The following is a 20,223-nucleotide window of genomic DNA, read 5'->3' as shown; positions in this document are numbered from 1 at the left end:
ATGTACATACTATCTTAATTCACTCTTTTAATAACTTTTTCGAAACCATTATAGAATAACCATAACCACTATGCATTAATTTTTAACAAGATATCTATAGTCACCTATTTATCATTTATAACATGGATGGCAAAAGCATTATAAAACATTTATTAAGCATTTATAAATAATTTTATACTACTACTAGCATGTGTTATAAATATATTATTAATTCTTTCTAAATTATTGATTCAAAATAGCTAAAACTGAATATGAGAGTAACTTTTATTATGTAAATGACATTTCATCACCCTTGAATTCCCCAACTGAGGCCAACCACAAGTACCCTAGTTGAACTCATAGACCTTCTATAATACTATTGTGCTAAGTTAGAAACTATTTAGAGAACATCATAGGAATGGTAGCCACTAAAAAAGCCTAGATTTTAGTGAAATAATTTTCCCCTTCAAAGATTATTACTAAATAAAAGAAGCTACAATGTAATTAAATTTTTGAAATGGTGTCATACTTAGTGAATTCAGTTCTGTCCTCTGGGCTTCCTGGTGACCCAGGCAGTTCTCCAAATCTATAAATTGTAAAGCTATTGATCTGCATTGTAGACGAAGATTTTTACCCCAAACTTGTAATATAAATGAAATAACAGTTCTGACCTTGTTACTAATTGGTCAGGTTATTTGGAGAAGATATTAAAGTTTTCAGACAACTAGAGTGTCATCAAATGTAAACATAAACATAATTTAGTGAGATGTCAGAATACTTGAATTAATTTATTTCATGTATGTATTTTATTTGCCATGTAAATATTTAAGATTACAAACATGCTAATTCATTCAAACTATAACAATATTATTCACTAGACACAGAACTAGATTTGAGTTCAAGGAACCTGGGTTTTAGTCCTGCAATTGATTTGAAATTGGGCTTGTTTCCCCTATTTTTTAATTTCACTAGTATATAACAAAGGGGTGCTAGACTGATCTCATCCCCTAATTTTTTCTCATCCCCTAATACTTCATGTTTAATATTGGAAATAAATTAGACATTCATTGGTTATTCAACAGGTTTTTTAAAAAGGGATTTTGCCATAGCAAAAGGATATTCAACAAAGAAATACTCAGAGCTGATTCTGCTAAGAGAAGCTTTCTTGTCTGAGTTGCCTATTGTGATCTACCAGACAAGCATTAAAGAGTACTTGGAGATCCCTATGATGATTTTCTCCTCAGGTAATTAAGAAATCATATTAATCAACAGAATCTTAGCCTCCAGAGCAAATAAATTCTTGAGAATAGTTTCTTATGTGTGTGTGTGTGTGTGTGTGTGTGTGTGTGTGTGTGTATTGAGATTAAGTGACTAGAGTTCATTATCCATTTTAAAATAAGAAAAGAACACAGAGAAACCGGTAGCTGAAAGTAATGATTTCCATAGTATACTTTGGAAGTCTTTGACTTACTTGAGGCATTTTTTGATCCCAGCTCCTGTTATCATAAAACCTCATAAAGTTTTCCTGGGCTCTGAGTGGCAGAACAATTTGATTTGACTTTTGGAAACTGATTTTTAAAAAATCAATTTAGAATAATGAGTTATATACTATCAAGCTCAAATGGAAGCCACAACGCATAATATATGTATATCCATCTATCTATCTATCTATCTATCTATCTATCTATCTATCTATATCTGCTTGTATATTATGAAGTCTGCCATTCCAGTATAATCAGACTGTCCAATACTGAAGCACCCCAAGGGGTATTGCCTTTGTACGTTCAGATCTAAAATGGAGGTACATTTTTCCATCTACCTCATGCGATGGTGGGCTTCCTTTGATTGACTATGAAAAAAGAACAGCCTACATCTTTAAAATTGGTAAATGGGGACAGCTGCTGTATTTCTGCTCTTACTTTTTCTTACTGCACCTAGAGGATTAAGATAACAATTTATTCATGAATTGAACTGATGAGAGGAGATGGATTTCCTTCTTCTTTCTCTGTTTTTACGCTGATTGTGAGAATTAGATCAGAAGGTATTTGTTTCTGTTATGTTTAATTTTCCTTCTCAGTAATTCCAGTTGTACCCAGGATTTTGATTTGGTGTCTTTGGAGTCAGTATTACCTGAGGGATGTTTCTGTAAACCAGCCACTTAGGGAATCCCAGAGCAGATAGGGGACCTGGGACTTGAATCCAACAAGAATTTGAACTTGGAAATCAAAAATGTTTTTAAAGAACTCAGCTAAGATATGAACATAATCTTCTTTCCTTCTCCAGAGACTGAGTTGGTATTTTTTTTGTGGGGGATGGGGGGAAATGGTGGTGGTAAATTTGAAATTAAATTTGTAAAGACTAATTGGATCCTAAATAGAACTGGGGAACAGGTGATTCCTCCTATTTGGAGCTATATACTGTTTGGGGAACTAGAGTTATATGCAGAAAGCCTCAATACCTTCAATTCTCCTTAGGAATTCAGAAGAATCCTAGGGGAAAAATGAAATGGAACTTATCTGGCTTTACAGACACTATGGACTGAAATGTCAGTGCTACATATATACAAATACATATTTATACAAATATATGCATAGACATATGCATATTTCATCAATGAGGTGATATAGTCAACTACTTTGCTGATAGAGGTAACCCTCTATCACCTCTCTATCCCATCAGGATGGAAAATTAAAGCAAATTAACCTCCAGTATAGCTCTTATATCTCTCTTTTTCCAACATAAAATTGCAAAAAAAGACTAAATTTCTCTTTAAATGAAATTGATCTAAAAATAATCAGAATAAGTATAAGTTTAATTTTCCAAATATTAATCCACAGAACTATCCATGGGAAATTTTATTCTAGGAGAAATATGGAAGATATGTGATTCAATATCAGCTTCAATATGAGACATGTGATCAATATCAATAAGGTCTCATTATGGACTCTAGTTTTGCTGGCTCAAGTCTAAAATCCTACCTTCAATTCTCTATAAATTCATGCTTCATAGTAATAATTAGAATTCATTTATAAAGTATAGGTAATAATAATGTCCTAGCTTGCTGAAAGTGTGGTTGATTGATAGAGGGTAGGGGAAGAAAAACATATAAGTTTTTATATAGTGTTTACTATGTTCCAGACACTGGGCTAAACCCTTAACAAATTTTAAAATTTTTGATCCTGTGAGTTTTTTTTTTTTCTTTTTAAGTTATTCAATGTAAATGAATGCAAAGTTAGGAAGTGACTTGTTCAGGGTCACACTGCTGGGAAGTTTCTGAGATCATATTTAAACTCACGTCTTCTTGATTCTGAAACCAGCACTCTATTTGTTTCTCTACCTAGTTGTCTTGGTTAGAAAGTATTATTGATTTGATGAATGAACATGGAGGATTGGTATTATGAAGGATGGAAGTTGTTTTTTACAAAATTTATGATGAGTTTGTAACAAGGAAATTCATTTATGCCAGGTAAAAGTGAGAAATTTAAAGCTGACAGTAAAGGGACTAGACCTATCTATGCAAAAAGACAACACAATGAAACTTGTCATTTTTTTTTAGCAAGTATATAGAAATTTCACCAAATTTAGTTTTGTGATACAAAGGGAAGATAGAATTGTAAAATCATGCATGTAGTAAGCACTTAATAAATGCATGTTGATGGACGAAGATTGGAGTATATTGAGAAAAATTAAAGGGGAAATCCATTACTTTGTTTCCTTTAGGGGTTAGCTCATGAGTAGCCTGCTTGCTGTTGCCAATTCATCAGAATGGTTTGTGTTCTTAGTCTTCTCAAATTATCTTTATTTATATTTTTTCTGCATTTTTAACTTTGATTTCTTTTTTTGTTTGTTTGTTTTCTTTTGCCACTTTTTGTATTTATTTGCCCAGGATCTACTTTTGCAAACAGCAGATAGATACTTAATGATTGCTTATTGGGTTGAATCTAATTGCATGGAAAGGGAATGGTAGGGAAAATTTTTTTTCATGGAGGCTTCTTTAAAGGGTAGCTATGTGGGATAGTAGATGCAGTCAGGAAGACCAGTGTTCAAATCTGGCCTCAGACACTTATCAGTTATGTGATCCTAGGCAAATTGATTTACCCTTTTTCCTTCAGTTTCCTTATCTGTAAAATGAGTTGCAGAAAGAAAGTGCAAACACTTCAATATCTTGACCACAAAAGCACCAAATTGATTTATGAAGAATTGGGCATAACTGAAACAACTGAACAACAAACCACAAAGCTTACATTAAATTTTAATTTAAAAAAATTAATTTTTAATTTTAAGATTTTTTCCATCCAAAATACTTTTATCTAACACAATTGAGTAAAAAATAATATTCTGGGTATTTTCAAGACAGCTATTCTTACTTTGATAAAAATGTATTAACATCCCTGTCCCACAAAATGAATAGATTTTTATATATTCACACAATCAAGATTAATGTTTGTATCTAATATCAAGAACAGTCCTGAAATGAGCAAGTACAAAAGTGAAGACAGCACTATTCATAAATATATGACAGGAGAGCAATAATGCTAATTAATTTGGGTAAGAATGCAGCCATATTATAGTATAAAAGACTTAAATCTTTTCAAGGATAACAAATAGATGTCAAAGGTCATCTAATCAATGCAAATAAATAATGAAAGTCTTCTGAAAAAGCTAAAATATGACAAGTGAGTGGGTGGGCCTATTCTATATGGGGAATTTAAATATTGAAAAGTCAATTGTTTAGATATTAAATTTGAATGACTGTAACGATAAAATATAGAGAAGAAAAAATCTATGTCTCTCTCTCTCAGTCACTATCACATGAACCAGATTTCCCCAAGAAGCAAATTGATCTTCAGGGGCAAATTACTTGCTTTGGCTAATGCATTTACTTTGTCATACTGCTAAAGATCTATTTTTCCAGGGCTAGATACAAGGTGGAGAATGGAATTAAGAGAGAAAATGAAGAAAAAAATCTAAAAAATCTAAGTATTTAAATTTCTTTCATTTTAGCAATTAGGGTAAGTTTGGGTTGCCAATAATATATGGAGTGCAGGAAGTCTTGGATCTTGCTTGAATTGCTGATGCATGATCATAGACTTTTAGCACTGGAAAGGGCACTAGAGACCATCTATCCTAACCAATTGATTTTACAGATAAGAAAGTGAAGTGTAGAGAGGATAAATGACTTAACTAAGGTTGCAGAGATAATTAACAGAAGCATGGGAAATTCAAGCTGAATTTTTATGTTCCTTGGCAAGAACATTATGATTTAAACCTAAGTATACTGAATACAAGGAATAGCCTGTTTGTTATTGCTAATATGTAAGATGCTGTGACTTCTTCTAGATGTGAAGGTCTAAGCATCATGTAATTGGAACAGACTTTTTTTCCCCATCAGCTAAATTTCTGGACCTATAGTTAAACTTTTTGACCTATTGTTGCTGGAGAACAGTTCTCCAGCAGAATTAAATATGGCTCAATATTTTTGAAGGACATTCTCTCATTTTACTTGCCTAATATCATATGTAGTGGTGAAATGTAATTAGAAATTTATCAACTCACCTGAACTATCTCTAGCTACCTTTTGGTCAATCTTCCTAAAATCTCTCCCTAATTAAATACATTCTCCACGTAACTGCCAAAGTGATATATGTTCATGACACAGGCCTGATCATTTCCAAACCTTAGTCAAAACACCACAACAATTCCTTACTGTCTCTAGAAAAATAAAACAAAGCAAAAAAACTTCCTCCATGTAGAATTTAATATTTTCATAATTTAACACCAGTTTACTTTTTCTACTGTATTCAATCTACATTCAAACCAAACTGTTCTTCTTACCATTCCCTATAAGCAATATTCTATTTCTCATGTTGTTGCTTTTGCACAGGTTGTCTTCTAGGTTTATAAATAACTGGAATAATCATGTGAGATATGAAAAAAGAGGTTTGGCTGAAAGAAATGTGACAGACAATTTGATATAATGGTTGAGGGAAAAGGAGACTATCACAAAGAATTCACAGATTATGTACTTATGTAAATGCAATGATGGTGATATAATCAGCAGGTGAGACAAAATTCAGAGAAGTAACAGAAATGACTATTTTGGATATGTGAATTTTTGAGGTGCTTATTTGGTATTCATATAAAAATGGTCAGAAGACTGTGGGTGATATGGGTGTGGAGTTGAGGATAAGAATGAGGACTAGAGTTATAGATTAAGGAGTCATTTGCAAAGAGAAACTGACTGCCTACTTCCCTATAGGAAGGCTTAGGAGATCACCAAAAACATAGTATGTGATTCCAAGTCCAAAGAAATGTGTTTGAATCTCTCTATACTGTGATCCTGATTAAGTTTATATACCTCTCTAGTTCTCAGTTTCTTCTGTGAAATCCAGGGACCTAGATTATCTTTAATGTCCCTGTGATTCTGTGAAGACCTCATGAAAGACATTTCAAAGGTATATTCAAACACTTTTCAGTTTTATATTTGGAATGCTCATTGTCTACCCTTATCTGACAAAAGCCTGGAACCATCATGAAAAAATAAATTTTTAAAAAGGAAAAAGGAAAAAAGTTCCTGAAAAACTGGGAAAACATTGGGAAAAGTTGAAAAAAAGCATTATGTGATATATGATATTTTCTATATAAAATCATTTTTATCTAGTACCAGAGTCAACAAATGAGACAAAATTTTCAAGCTAAACAAAAGGGAAATAAAAGCACAATCTGGGCTTTGTTATGAGATGCAGACTGCTGGGGCTCCGGCTGCCACTCCTGCAGCAGCCACAAACCCTGCTTCTGCTCCTGCCTGAACTTTCCTAGACCAATGCCAATACCATTGCCATCAAGCCCAATGTTGTCTAGTGGGGCCAGCTTGGGGACATCATCAAATGTTTTGAGCAGTAGGGATTCCACTCATGGGCATGAAGTTCTTTAAGGCTTCAGAGGAACATCTGAAACAGCACTATGTTGATCTGAAGGACAATCCATTTTCCTCTGGGCTGGTGAAGTACATGAACTCTGAGCCCATTGTAGCCATGCTCTGGGAAGCTTGAATGCAGTGAAGCAGGCAGAGTGATAGTAGGGGAGACCAACGTAACTGATTCCAAGCCATGTACCATTCTTGGAGACTTCTGCATTCAGGTTGGCAGGAACATCATTCATGGCAGTGATTCTATAAAAAGTGCTGAGAAGGAGACTAGTTTGTGGTTTAAGCCTGAAGTGCTGGTTGACTATAAGACTTGTGCTCATGAGTGAGTCTATGAATAAGTATTTTAAAAGTGGATGTGGACTGAACCCATTCCTTTTAGTTGCTGTGGTATGATTCTATGTGTCTTCATCATTGATTGTGAGTATGTATGTGTTTGCATGTATGTCTCCATCCTTAAATATAGCATTTTATGCCAGAGGATTGAAAGGTATTGGAACCATCATGTTCTAAGACCCTCTAACACTATTCAATAAAGCCTTAGGGGGAACAAAAAGCTAATTTGGGCTGATCATTCAGCGTAGTAGAGAAAAACAGTTCTTAGTGTGTAAACAAAAAAATCCCTATTTGGTTTCCTACTATGGGACAGAAACTCTGTCTCACTTGTGCAGTCTAGTAGCCTAATCTAACCTCAAATCAATCAAGGATTTAGAGAATACAGCTGTATAAATATTAAACAAAAAAAAGTAAATTGATTTATCATTTCAACCAATTTAAATGTACCACTATTTTAATATATGAATTTGATGTTTTTCTTTTAAAAATAAATCATATGACATAGAGGAACATTAGAAAAATGTATTATTGATAGAATTTTTTTCATCTCCTGAATTGCAGAAACTGCATTTTGTGTATCAAGAAGGGCAGTAGAGACAACACTAAGAATGGAAATCTGCCAAGTCTATTGGAAAAAAAGTAATATTGTACACATAAGTATCTAGGGAACTAGATCACTTGTTATAAAAATAGTTATTTCCAGAAAAGTGTATCATAATTGTTAAGTAGCATACAAATGTGCATGTTTCTATAATTACTTTTACTTACCCTAGGAAATGAAATACTTTAAATAAGTAATTAAATAATTAATATGATGACATCTTCACAGTTTATATCTCCATAGTTATAATATATATATATACACATATATATATATATGTATATATATATGTATATATATATACATATATATATATATGTATATATATATATCTTTAAAAAAAAAAAACTCTAGTCAAGGAATAACTCTAGTCAAGGAATAGCAAAGTACTGCTTTGTATGATTTTGAAAATCATTTTTATCACTGCTATCTCTCATTGCATTTAGAAGGTAAGGTTTATTCTCATAAAACATTTTTAGATTGAGCATTCTGAGATTACAAAAAAATAGAAAAGCAACTTACGACTTGAATTCCTGTGTTTAAAAGTTATTATTCAAATGTTTTCTTTGAAAAATAAAAAAGCAAAACAAGTGGAACTTTCTTAGAGTTTTAATATTCACAAGAAATCATTTAAGTACAGATATAGTTGTCCTTTGAATAAAGAAGTCATAGAAATTCAAATGCAGGAAGCACTTAGGAGTACAATACTGAAGCATGAAGCCTTCATAAAGTAGAAAAGCAAACCAATAAATAAACCATATTATGTGGTTATATTGCCACCTAGCGGTATAAATAATAAGCCACTTAATAAAGATAACTTAAAAGAAATTCCTGTCAATGTTATAAATAAAATAACATCTTCAAAGTTGAAAGAGTAGAAGGATTATTTTACACCAAATGGGTGAAAAAGCCTAAAAAAGTTATCTCTATTCCTTTATGTTTTCTTTCTTCCAAAGCTGCATGAAGCCTATTGATGCAAACCTCAGGTGTTTTCAGAAAGAGTTTGTGGATTCAGCACCCTGGACAGATATTGAAGAAAACAAGCTAACAGTAAGGGAAAAACAAAAAAAAACAAAAAAACAAAAAACACCTTTGAACAACAACAACAACAAAAGTTATTTCTTGTTGCTTTAAAGAATTCTGTTTCTTCATATTTTAACTAAATTTTAAAACCTTTTTTTTTCTTTCTTTCATGGAAACTGGCAAGGGATAAAGAATCCATATTAGAATGCTTTCACTTCAGCTATCTTTCTCTCAACTGCCAGCCTTCTAAAACTGAAACCATCTGACTTGTGATCAATCTAGGATACAAACTGGTGAAAGGAGAATGGTCTAATATTGACAACTCCATTACAGTCAGCAATGATGCCAGATTGTTTCCAGAGATTAAGGTGCTTTTTACATGCTGGAGAAACCATCACATTATTCCCTGTGAGACGGTTAAAAGAAACACTTGTGACTTTGGTGTTGTGAGCTTGCTTATTGGCATGGATATTATAGTAAGACCTAAACCTTTCCTGGAGGAGAGAGGCTAGAATTAGAGGTGATCCAAAAACAGAATTTCAAAGAAGCCAAGAGGATTAAAAAAAAAAAAGTAGAAAATGAAGAATAGCTACCAGAATCTACAATGTCAGATAGTAATTTTAATAGTCACAAATGCACATGATTAGAGGATTAAAAAAGATAAATCTCAGCATGTAAAAATAGCATATGGAAGTAATTTTTTATTAATTAGGCAAACATTTGAAAATAACAGTCAATCAAAGGAGAGCTGTTAACATTTAGATTATCTAATGGGACATTAGTCATGCTTATTTTAAAATTATTATTTGAAAATATTCATATGACTTAGCATGTGTTTTCACAGCTATGGATTCATGTTTATGATGTAAATTATTTTATTTCATATTACAATACTACTGAAATCTACAATTTCATCAGTGTAATTATGCCTTCTTCCAACTTCGATCATAACACATTTACAATTTAGCTTACAGTTATGGAGGTGAAATAATTTATAATCCTTTAGCTCTTCTAATCCCCATTCTCCAAAATTCTCTTTGAATTTTGCTAAACTGATCTTTAGTCAATAAGTCCTGTAATAATCATTTTCTTCCCCATCCCTCAATTATAAGAAGATATCTTGTGGGATACTATATCTATGTGTATTTACTATGTATCTGTGTATATATATATATATATATGTATATGTATTAATGTATGTCTCTGTCTAGCTCTCTATCTATCAAAAAGAATAGGCAGAAGCTATATAAATTAATCCAGGTCAAGCACCAAATTATACAGATAAGAAAACTGAGGCCTATGGTGATACAATGACTTATGAAAGGTTCACAAAGATGGTTAGCAGAAGAGTTAGTTTTAGAACTGAAAGAAATGTCATTTTCAGCTCCCCATTACACCTTATTATACCTCCAGGGTAAAAAAAAGAAAATAAAATTAAATATATTGCTAAAATTTTTTTTGGGGGGGAAGTGGAATGTTTCCACAATCTAAAATTAAATTACCTAGCATATTGGGTTGAATTTTAAGAAAGGAAAAATGGGCATATGATTGGCACTCACTAATACAGCACACTTTTAATAGACATCATATTACCATAGTTTATTCACTTAAAAGTCATGACATCTACTAAACTAAAGGTTTTCACAGCAATGAGCAATTAGTTAAATATCACAAATGGAAGCAAAACCATTAGTTTGGGTATGGATGTCTGTTCTTTGGTGCCTTAATTACCTATATTGCAACTTGTTTCAGACCACTAAAGACAGGCCTATCTAAAAATCCCCAGGCAATTAAGGACAAAGCATGTTCAAACATGAGCAGCTCCTGAAGAAATAAATGAAATGAACAGGTTTTATCTATAATGTTATTAAGTAGATAAATCACTAGGAAGAATAAACCACTGAGAGAAAAAAATAAAGGACAAACTGAGATTAGTCCTTTAAAACCTCCTTGGAGATTATGTGATTTTTCCCAAGAAATCAATATCTGTTCAATTGAAGATAAATTACAAGAGAAATGAGAAGAGGATACTTCACGAGCAAGTAATAATAGCATTGTTTCCTACAATATACAAAAATCTCTATTCATAAAACAGAGATGGGATGGGGGTATAGAGGAAGCTGTTTTTTTTTTTTCCAGTAGTTATATTTCAGCTCAACTATACATGACTATTCCTTCTATAAATCTTTTTTTATGCAGTCTAGCCAATACCAGCTCAATGTGTTCTTTAGGACAAGATTCAGGCCAACACATTTACAAAAGGAAAATTTTCATATTCTAATCTTTTTTCTTATTTTAATTGGAATATACACACAAATGATGCTTTTGTTTATATTGGTCTTTTATATGGACAAAAAAATAAATAAGGATAAATCTGGAGAAAAAAAACGAAGGCACAAAGTGCATATTGCTTTGCACTATGTATAAACAAGAATAATAATAAATAATTATAATTTCTGTAGTTATTCACCAAACGCTAATAGCAACACTTTTAGCATGAGTACAGAAGACAAAATATCTGCACAATAAATATACTACACTCTAATCAAGTTTTGGATAACATATGAGGGTAAGTAGAACTCAAGTTATTCAGACACTGATAGTAATTTTCATTCTGTATTACCAGTATTCAGGCCAGTCTCTTGCACTTAATGGAGTGCAGATTTTTTTTGAAGGGTTTAGGAAGGAGTGTGAATCATGTAAAGATTTATTTGCAAAAGTCATTTGTGTAATGTAAGAATCATAATCAGAAGAGCTTATCAATGGGTATAGTAGTTTTATGTAGTTTTAGCTATAAAAAAGCTGGGATTGCTTAAAAAGTAGGCAGCTACCAGATGAATTTACATGTGAATTCTACCAAACATTTAAAGAACAATTAGCCCCAATGCTATATAAACTATTTGAAAAAATAGGGGATGAAGGAGTCCTACCAAACTCCTTTTATGACACAGACATGGTACTGATACCTAAACCAGGTTGATTGAAAACTGAGAAAGAAAATTATAGACCAATTTCCTTAATGAATATTGATGCTAAAATCTTAAATAAAATATTAGCAAAAAGACTTCAGAAAATAATCCCCAGGATAATACACTATGATCAACTAGGACTTATACCAGGAATGCAGGGCTGGTTTAATATTAGGAAAACTATTAGTATAATTGACCATATTAATAATCAAGTTAATAAAAACCATATGATCATCTCAATAGATGCAGAAAAAGCATTTGACAAAATCCAACATCCATTCCTACTAAAAACTCTTGAGAGTATAGGAATAAATGGACTATTCCTTAGAATAATCAGGAGCATATATTTATGACCGTCAGTAAGCATAATATGCAATAGAAATACACTGCAACCTTTCCAAGTAAGATCAGGAGTGAAACAAGGTTGCCCACTATCACCATTACTATTCAATATAGTACTAGAAACGCTAGCCTCGGCAATAAGAGCCGAGAAAGAGATTCAAGGAATTAGAGTAGGAAATGAGGAAATCAAACTATCACTCTTTGCAGATGATATACTTAGAGAACCCCAAAGACTCTGCTAAAAAGCTATTAGAAATAATTCAGAATTTTAGCAAAGTGGCAAGATACAAAATAAATCCACATAAATCCTCAGCATTTTTACATATCACCAACAAAATGCAACAGCAAGAGATACAAAGAGAAATTCCATTCCAAACAAATGTTGAGAGTATAAAGTATTTGGGAATCCATCTACCAAAGAATAGTCAGGAATTATATGAGAAAAATTACAAAACACTTGCCACAAAAATAAAGTCAGATTTAAATAATTGGAAAGACATTCAGTGCTCTTGGATAGGCCGAGCGAATATAATAAAGATGACAATACTCCCCAAACTAATCTATTTATTTAGTGCTATACCAATCAGACTCCCAAGAAACTATTTTAATGACCTAGAAAAAATAACAACAAAATTCATATGGAAGAATAAAAGGAGAATTGCAAGGGAACTAATGAAAAAAAAAGTCAGAGGAAGGTGGTCTAAGTATACCTGATCTAAAGCTATATTATATAGCAGCAGTCACCAAAACCATTTGGTATTGGCTAAGAAATAGACCAGTAGATCAGTGGAACAGATTAGATACAAAGGACAAAAAAGGGTACATCTATAGCAATCTAATTTTTGACAAACCCAAAGATACCAACATTAGGGATAAAAATTCATTATTTGGGAAAAAACTGTTGGGAAAACTGGAAATTAGTATGGCAGAAATTAGATATGGATCCACACTTAACACCATATACCAAGATAAGATCAAAATGGGTCCATGATTTAGGCGTAAAGAATGAGATCATAAATAGATTAGAGGAACAGAGAATAGTCTACCTCTCAGACCTGTGGAGGAGGAAGGAATTTATGACCAGAGGAGAACTAGAGATCATTATTGATCACAAAATAGAAGATTTTGATTACATCAAACTAAAAAGTTTTGTACAAACAATACTAATGCAAACAAGATTAGAAGGGAAGTAACAAATTGGGAAAATATTTTTAAAGTTAAAGGTTCTGACAAAGGTCTCATTTCCAAAATATATAGAAAATTGACTCTAATTTAAAAGGAATCAAACCATTCTCCAATTGATAAATGGTCAAAGGATATGAACAGACAATTCTCAGATGATGAAATTGAAATTATATCCACTCATATGAAAGAGTGTTCCAAATCACTATTGATCAGAGAAATGCAAATTAAGACAACTCTGAGATACCACTACACACCTGTCAGATTGGCTAAGATGACAGGAACAAATAATGATGAATGTTGGAGGGGATGTGGGAAAGCTGGGACACTGATACATTGTTGGCGGAGTTGTGAAAGAATCCAGCCATTCTGGAGAGCAATTTGGAACTATGCCCCAAAATTTATCAAAATGTGCATACCCTTTGATCCAGCATTGCTGCTATTGGGCTTATATCCCAAAGAAATACAAAAGAGCGGAATGGGACCTGTGTGTACCAAAATGTTTGTGGCAGCTCTTTTTGTAGTAGCTAGAAACTGGAAGATGAATGGATGTCCATCAATTGGAGAATGGTTGGGTAAATTATGGTATATGAATGTTATGGAATATTATTGCTCTGTAAGAAATGACCAACAGGAGGAATACAGAGAGGCTTGAAGAAACTTACATCAACTGATGCTGAGTGAAATGAATAGAACCAGAAGATCGCTGTACACTTCAATGCTGTATGAAGATATATTCTGATGGAAGTGGATATCTTCAACATAAAGAAGATCCAACTCACTTCCAGTTGATCAATGATGGACAGAAACAACTACACCCAGAGAAGGAACACTGGGAAGTGAATGTAAATTGTTAGCACTACTGTCTATATACCTTCGGAATCTAATACTTAATGTAGAACAAGAAAATGGTATTTACACACATATATTGTATCTGGGTTATATTATAACATATGTAAAATGTATGGGATTGCCTGTCATCGGGGGGGGGGGAGTGGAGCGAGAGGGGGATAATATTATAAAAAATTACTCATGCATATATTCTAAAAAATTCTAAATAAAATAAAATAAAAATTAATTAATTAATTAATTTTTTAAAAAGTAGGCAGCTTAGATCAATGGACTTTAGATAATTGCTCTAAAAACAGCAGGACATAATACTTTTTTTTCACTATACCAAACTAAGCTGTTGGTCAGGTGGAAAAGGTGGGAAAGCAGTGTTTTTATTCAAATAAAAAAATAAAATACCTGAGAGGTAAGAACATAGATTTGGGGAAAAATACTCTTAGGACTTTATAACACAAGGGCACTCATACCACCATCTGTTTCTTCTTTCTACTTTATAGTGAGAGAAGAGAGTACAAGGAATTCGAGAGGAACACAGCAGGGCTTTCTAGCTGACCAGATTTAAGAGGAAGTAAAATATTAGTCTCTTTTATTGGACTCCACTTAATCATGATGTATGGACTATTTATGGGTCTACAGAAGATGAGAATCTAGCTAGGATAATATTGAGGAAAGAGAGATGTTCATACTATGAGAAAAATACTAGAACTAAGAATGATCCTGACAACTGAAACCAACAGAAAGAATATAAGATTCACATTTTCTATCCTAGGCTCATGTCATGCACATACATACCCATTGACCATAATGGCAAATGGGATTGCCAGTGCTCTCACTAGTGTTCCCCCCTTTCCCTCTCTCTTTTTCTCTCCTTCTCTCTCCACATAGCCAAATTTGACAAGTTAAACATGTCTATGATGTGACTGTACTGTGTACTTTTGATAAATGTTTATTGATTTGACTATAACCTTTGATTCAGTATAATTGAGATAAAACAACATTTTATCAAAGGATTCACTAATGTCAATTGCAATGTAATTTCTTTCATATACACACTAAGCTGAATTATATTCTACATTATAGGAAGTTCAAGATACCCTTATAAATGTTTCTTTATTTTATATAAAAACAGAAGACTACAAGTGTTCAAAGAACTTGTGCAAAAACTTATGGAAAGAAATAGGTTTCTCTGTCCCCCCCCCCATTCCCTAATATCTTATCCAATTTTAAGGAACAGATTTTAAAAATTAAAAAACTTAATTTATAGATAAATATAACTATTAATAGTTATATGTATTTATATTGAATTTTTAAAATTATAAATTGTTCATTAAAGTTTATATGTATACATAAAATGTGTATACATAAGTGTACATATCTGCACACATATATCAATATCTGTCTAGTTACAGGCATTGGAGAAGGCTTTTTTCTTATTCTGGGTAATGACATAATAATACAATTTCAAATTTAGAAACTTTACTAAAAATGTCAACACTCATTCATTCAATGCATGTATCACCTTTCTATGCCTTCAACTTAACATTTCTATTTCAGTCTCTTCATGTCTTCACAATTACTATTTACTAAAAAACTTCAAGTAAACTAATTAATTTACTAACCTGGAAGTCTAGGACAAACCTTTGTCCTAGGTTGATTGAAGAACTAGATAAGAGGACAAAATGAAATAATTGACATTTTAACTATTCTGAAGTTCTCCTGCATTAGCATTAACCAAATCTGGAGAATTAGTCTTGCATTCAAACAATCAAAATTATCTAATTATGTGTATGTATATGAATGTATTTATGGATGTATATATGGGTGGATGTATACACATATAAAATATTTGTCTACATATATAATTTTTATATAAAATACACTGATTCCTGAATATGTTTTACATATGAGAGTACAAATGGGAAAAGAGAAGAAGAAAAAAAATTAACATGAGCTAAGAGAAGATTTCTTATTTTTAGGGCAAAATAATTAGCATGATACCCCCATCCTTGTAGAAAGTTTTTGCTTTCCAGAGTATGGTCAGATATAGAAAATGTCTGTATTTCATATCAAGCTATTGAAATTTGCAAATATATTTTGGAACATAGAATAATTTTTTTTGGGGGGGAGGATTTGGTTATTATTTATATAGGGCAATTAAGTGGCATGTTGAGCCTTTTATTCATCCATGAGTCAGACAAAACAAAGAACTGAACAGCAACAAATATATATATATAGTTATTTGTACTATAGGCACTTAAGAAACATTCAGTAAGTCCTTGTACTTATGCATACTCATACACATATACATACATATAAATTTAAGCAATTAAAGATCAAAACTTCACTAAGTACCTTTAGTACACCTTGTATACACTGTATTTAATAAATTATATGCACATGAAGCAACTAGGAGGCTCAATGAATACAGTGTTGAGCCTAGAGTAAGCAAGATCTGAGTCCAAATTGGGACTTAAGGCACTGACTATCTGGGTGACTATGGACATGTCATTAAACCTCACTTTGCCTAATTCACTGGACAAATAAATGGCAAACTACTGCAACAGTTTTATTATAGTAAGTCTCCAGAACACAGTCTATCTGCACTTCTTTTGTGTTTTTGTGTATTATGCCCTGGTTTGGAATAAATGTCTCTCTTTTTGCTTTCATTTTTTACCATGAAAAGGTAAAGGTGAGTTCAAATTTCCTTAGAAATTTTCTTAGTAACAGGACTGCTCCACCCCTGTCCCAGACCTCAAATATTTTATTTTGAAATGTTTTCATACAATTTCCATATCATAGTTCTTCATCAGGGTAAAGTGTATCTTATCTATTTTGTCTCATTCCTAGGAACTAATCCAATGATATAAATATGACACAATCTTAATTGATGCTCTTAGAATGAATGGATGAAAAAACAAATGCTGACTTTGTGATCTTAATTCAGACTGGAAGGTACAAAACATATATGAAAGAAAAAGCAAAAAAAAAAAAGTACTTATGTGGGAAAATCATGTGGAAAAACTGATACAGAGTTTATGACATAGGAATATATTATACTTTTAAAATGCACAGTTTTCTCAACTATATTCTAATAATCATCACTTAAATAGTATATTTTATATATTTTAAATGCAAAGAAATAGAATAATACGATGTTATTAATAATTCATATTTTGAAATAAACAAAAATAGAAGAACTAGGAGGAAAAAGAGAATTGCGTAACAGAGACTTTTATATACATTATATATTGGGACATATTTGTCAATACAGATTTAAAATGCAGTCTATTATAAAGAAAATTGTGAGAAGATGTTTCTAATTTTAGGGTCTCGAAATTAATCATTAAAATCTTGACTTATTTAAACATTTAAATATAGAAAGTGTATGGTTATGAAAAGTGGAGCATGAAGATTCAAAAACTCATTCCCCATGTTAAAGGTACAGATGCTTGAAAGGTCAAAGAATTTTTGCAAGGAATTTATAACTATCTATATCTCCTTATGCAAATACACAAATAAACAAATGCAGATTTATAGAGTGAATAAATCCTATATGGTGTAATTTTTTGTAATACTAATCTTCAAATATATGTAGCTGCTAAGATTAATGAAATGAAAATCTATTTTAACCATTACTAGATTAATAGTAACTTTTTGTAACAATGTATTCTTTGTCAATAAATGTAAAAAATACAATCACAGTTATTATATAGGATTTTTTTGGTTATTTTTCATAGTGGTCCAAGGAAGATGGAGGAGGTAGATAAAGGTATTGAGAATTTAAAGAATTATGTTCAACTTATAGACAAGATGATTTAGGGGAACATGATCATTGTCTTCTGTCTTCAAGGTGGTTAAATATAGGAGATTCATCTCTATTCTGACTTCAAAAGTCAAAAAAAGCAATAAAAAGTTAAAAAAAAATGGATTTAATGATATTTCCTAAAAATTCAAATTGTCCCAAAATGGAATATGCACTACCTTAAGCAGTAGTAAATTAATTGCAGGATTTTAAGTGGATGCTTAAGTCTACCTATGAGGGATATGGTTAGAGATATGTTTACTGTAGTATACATTACATCACCAATGTTCCTTTCAGCTTTTCAAAAACTCTGGGATGACTCATCTAGAGTTTGGTGCCATCAGAATCCTACTTAAAATTACTTTTTTTAATCTCATTAGTCTCCGACTCTTTAAGAAAATCAAGAATGCATTCTTATTAGAATCATTTCAATTCAGCAAGAATTTAAGTGTTTATTATGTGGCAGTCATTGTGTTAAGAAGTAGAGATACAAAGAAAAGCAAAAACAGCAAAAAACCTTCAAGCTGTTTATAGTTCAATATTGGAAAACAATATACACTCTAGTCTGTTTGAACAAGATATACACAGGACAAATGTTCTGTTACCTAATAGGGGAGGTACTGATATTAAGGGGGGGTATGTGAAATAAAGCAGAAACTTCACTGTTAAATAGCATCAAAGAAATTCATAGATTCTAATACTTGCATAATGGCTTGGCAATTTAATGTTATTCCTAGTAATGACAGTGTATTTTTGTAAAACAATTTGGAATTCTGACCAAAATTTTCTGGCAATGTTTATCTAGGAAGAGGCAATTGAATTGAAGTTATTATTTATTATTTATTATATAAATAGATCATTTATTATTAAGATATCTGATAATCATGAATTATCATCATTATTATTAATATTTACAGTTTTTTTTATTTTTTATATTTCAAAACTTTATTAATTGAAAGACTTTAATGCCACAGACTTAAACTTCTTTACATAGTCATGTTATATGAGTTAATAATGATTTAGGAAACATTATATTTTCCAATGGCTACTTACTTAATTCTTATAGTCATGTCATTCTTAATATTGTTTTATTTTTTAATATGTCACTTGTTGTTCATTAGAGAAGAATCTCATAACAGTTAAGATTAAGTGCAATCCCTCCCCCATACCTTGCAGATAATGCATATTTTTTAAAATGAAAGGAGACTATAGTGAGAAGCCTGGAAGCAAAAAAGTGATTATATATTTCTAGGAAGAAGAAGACAAAAGTAACAAATAGCCCTCTTAGTCTTCTCTACTCAGTCATTGAAATTTGCCCAAATTGAAGTAATGAAAAAAAATTAAATGAAGGTGGTTTAGCTGTACCTGATCTAGAACTATATTATAAAGCAACAGTCACCAAAACCATTTGGTATTGGCTAAGAAATAGACTAGTTGATCAGTGGAATATGTTAGATTCACAGGGCAAGATAGTGAATAAAAATAGCAATCTAGTTTGACAAACCCAAAGATCCCAACTTTGGGGATAAGAATTCATTATTTGACAAAAACTGCTGGGAAAACTGGAAATTAGTATGGCAGAAACTAGGCATGGACCCACATTTAACACCACATACTAAGATTAGATCAAAATGGGTCCAAGATTTAGGCATAAAGAACGAAATCATAAATAAATTGGATGAACAAGGGATAGTTTACCTCTTGGACTTGTGGAGGAGGAAGGAGTTTGTGTCCAAGGGAGAACTAGAGACCATTATTGATCACAAAATAGAAAATTTTGATTACACCAAATTAAAAAATTTCTGCACAAACAAAACTAATGCAAACAAAATTAGAAGGGAAGTAACTAATTGGGAAAACATTTTTACAGTTAAAGGTTCTGATAAAGGCCTCATCTGCAAAATATACAGAAAATTGACTTTAATTTATAAGAAATCAAGCCATTCTCCAATTGATAAATGGTCAAAGGATATGAACAGACAATTTTCTGATGATGAAATTAAAACTATTTCCATGAAAGAGTATTCCAAATCACTATTGATCAGAGAAATGCAAATTAAGACAACTCTGAGATATCATTACACACCTGTCAGATTGGCTAAGATGACAGGAACAAATAACGATGAATGTTGGAGGGGATGTGGGAAAACTGGGACACTGATGCATTATTGGTGGAGTTGTGAAAGAATCCAACCATTCTGGAGAGCAATCTGGA

General features: G+C 31.8%; 1 protein-coding gene and 1 pseudogene across 13 annotated transcripts in view; one reads left to right on the top strand and one right to left on the bottom strand.

The window, feature by feature from the left end:
* The window catches only part of LOC141547282 (putative nucleoside diphosphate kinase), a 140,952-nt pseudogene extending 133,707 nt beyond the window's left edge, over positions 1 to 7,245 (top strand).
* TENM3 (teneurin transmembrane protein 3) overlaps positions 1 to 20,223 on the bottom strand; it is a 3,351,339-nt gene that overhangs the window by 2,504,541 nt on the left and 826,575 nt on the right. The window lies entirely within an intron of this gene.

The sequence above is a fragment of the Sminthopsis crassicaudata genome, chromosome 6 (genome assembly GCF_048593235.1).
Source record: "Sminthopsis crassicaudata isolate SCR6 chromosome 6, ASM4859323v1, whole genome shotgun sequence".
NCBI classification, from domain to species: Eukaryota; Metazoa; Chordata; class Mammalia; order Dasyuromorphia; family Dasyuridae; genus Sminthopsis; species Sminthopsis crassicaudata.
Note: the sequence above shows the minus strand (reverse complement) of the source record. Positions and strands in the feature narration are given on the sequence as shown.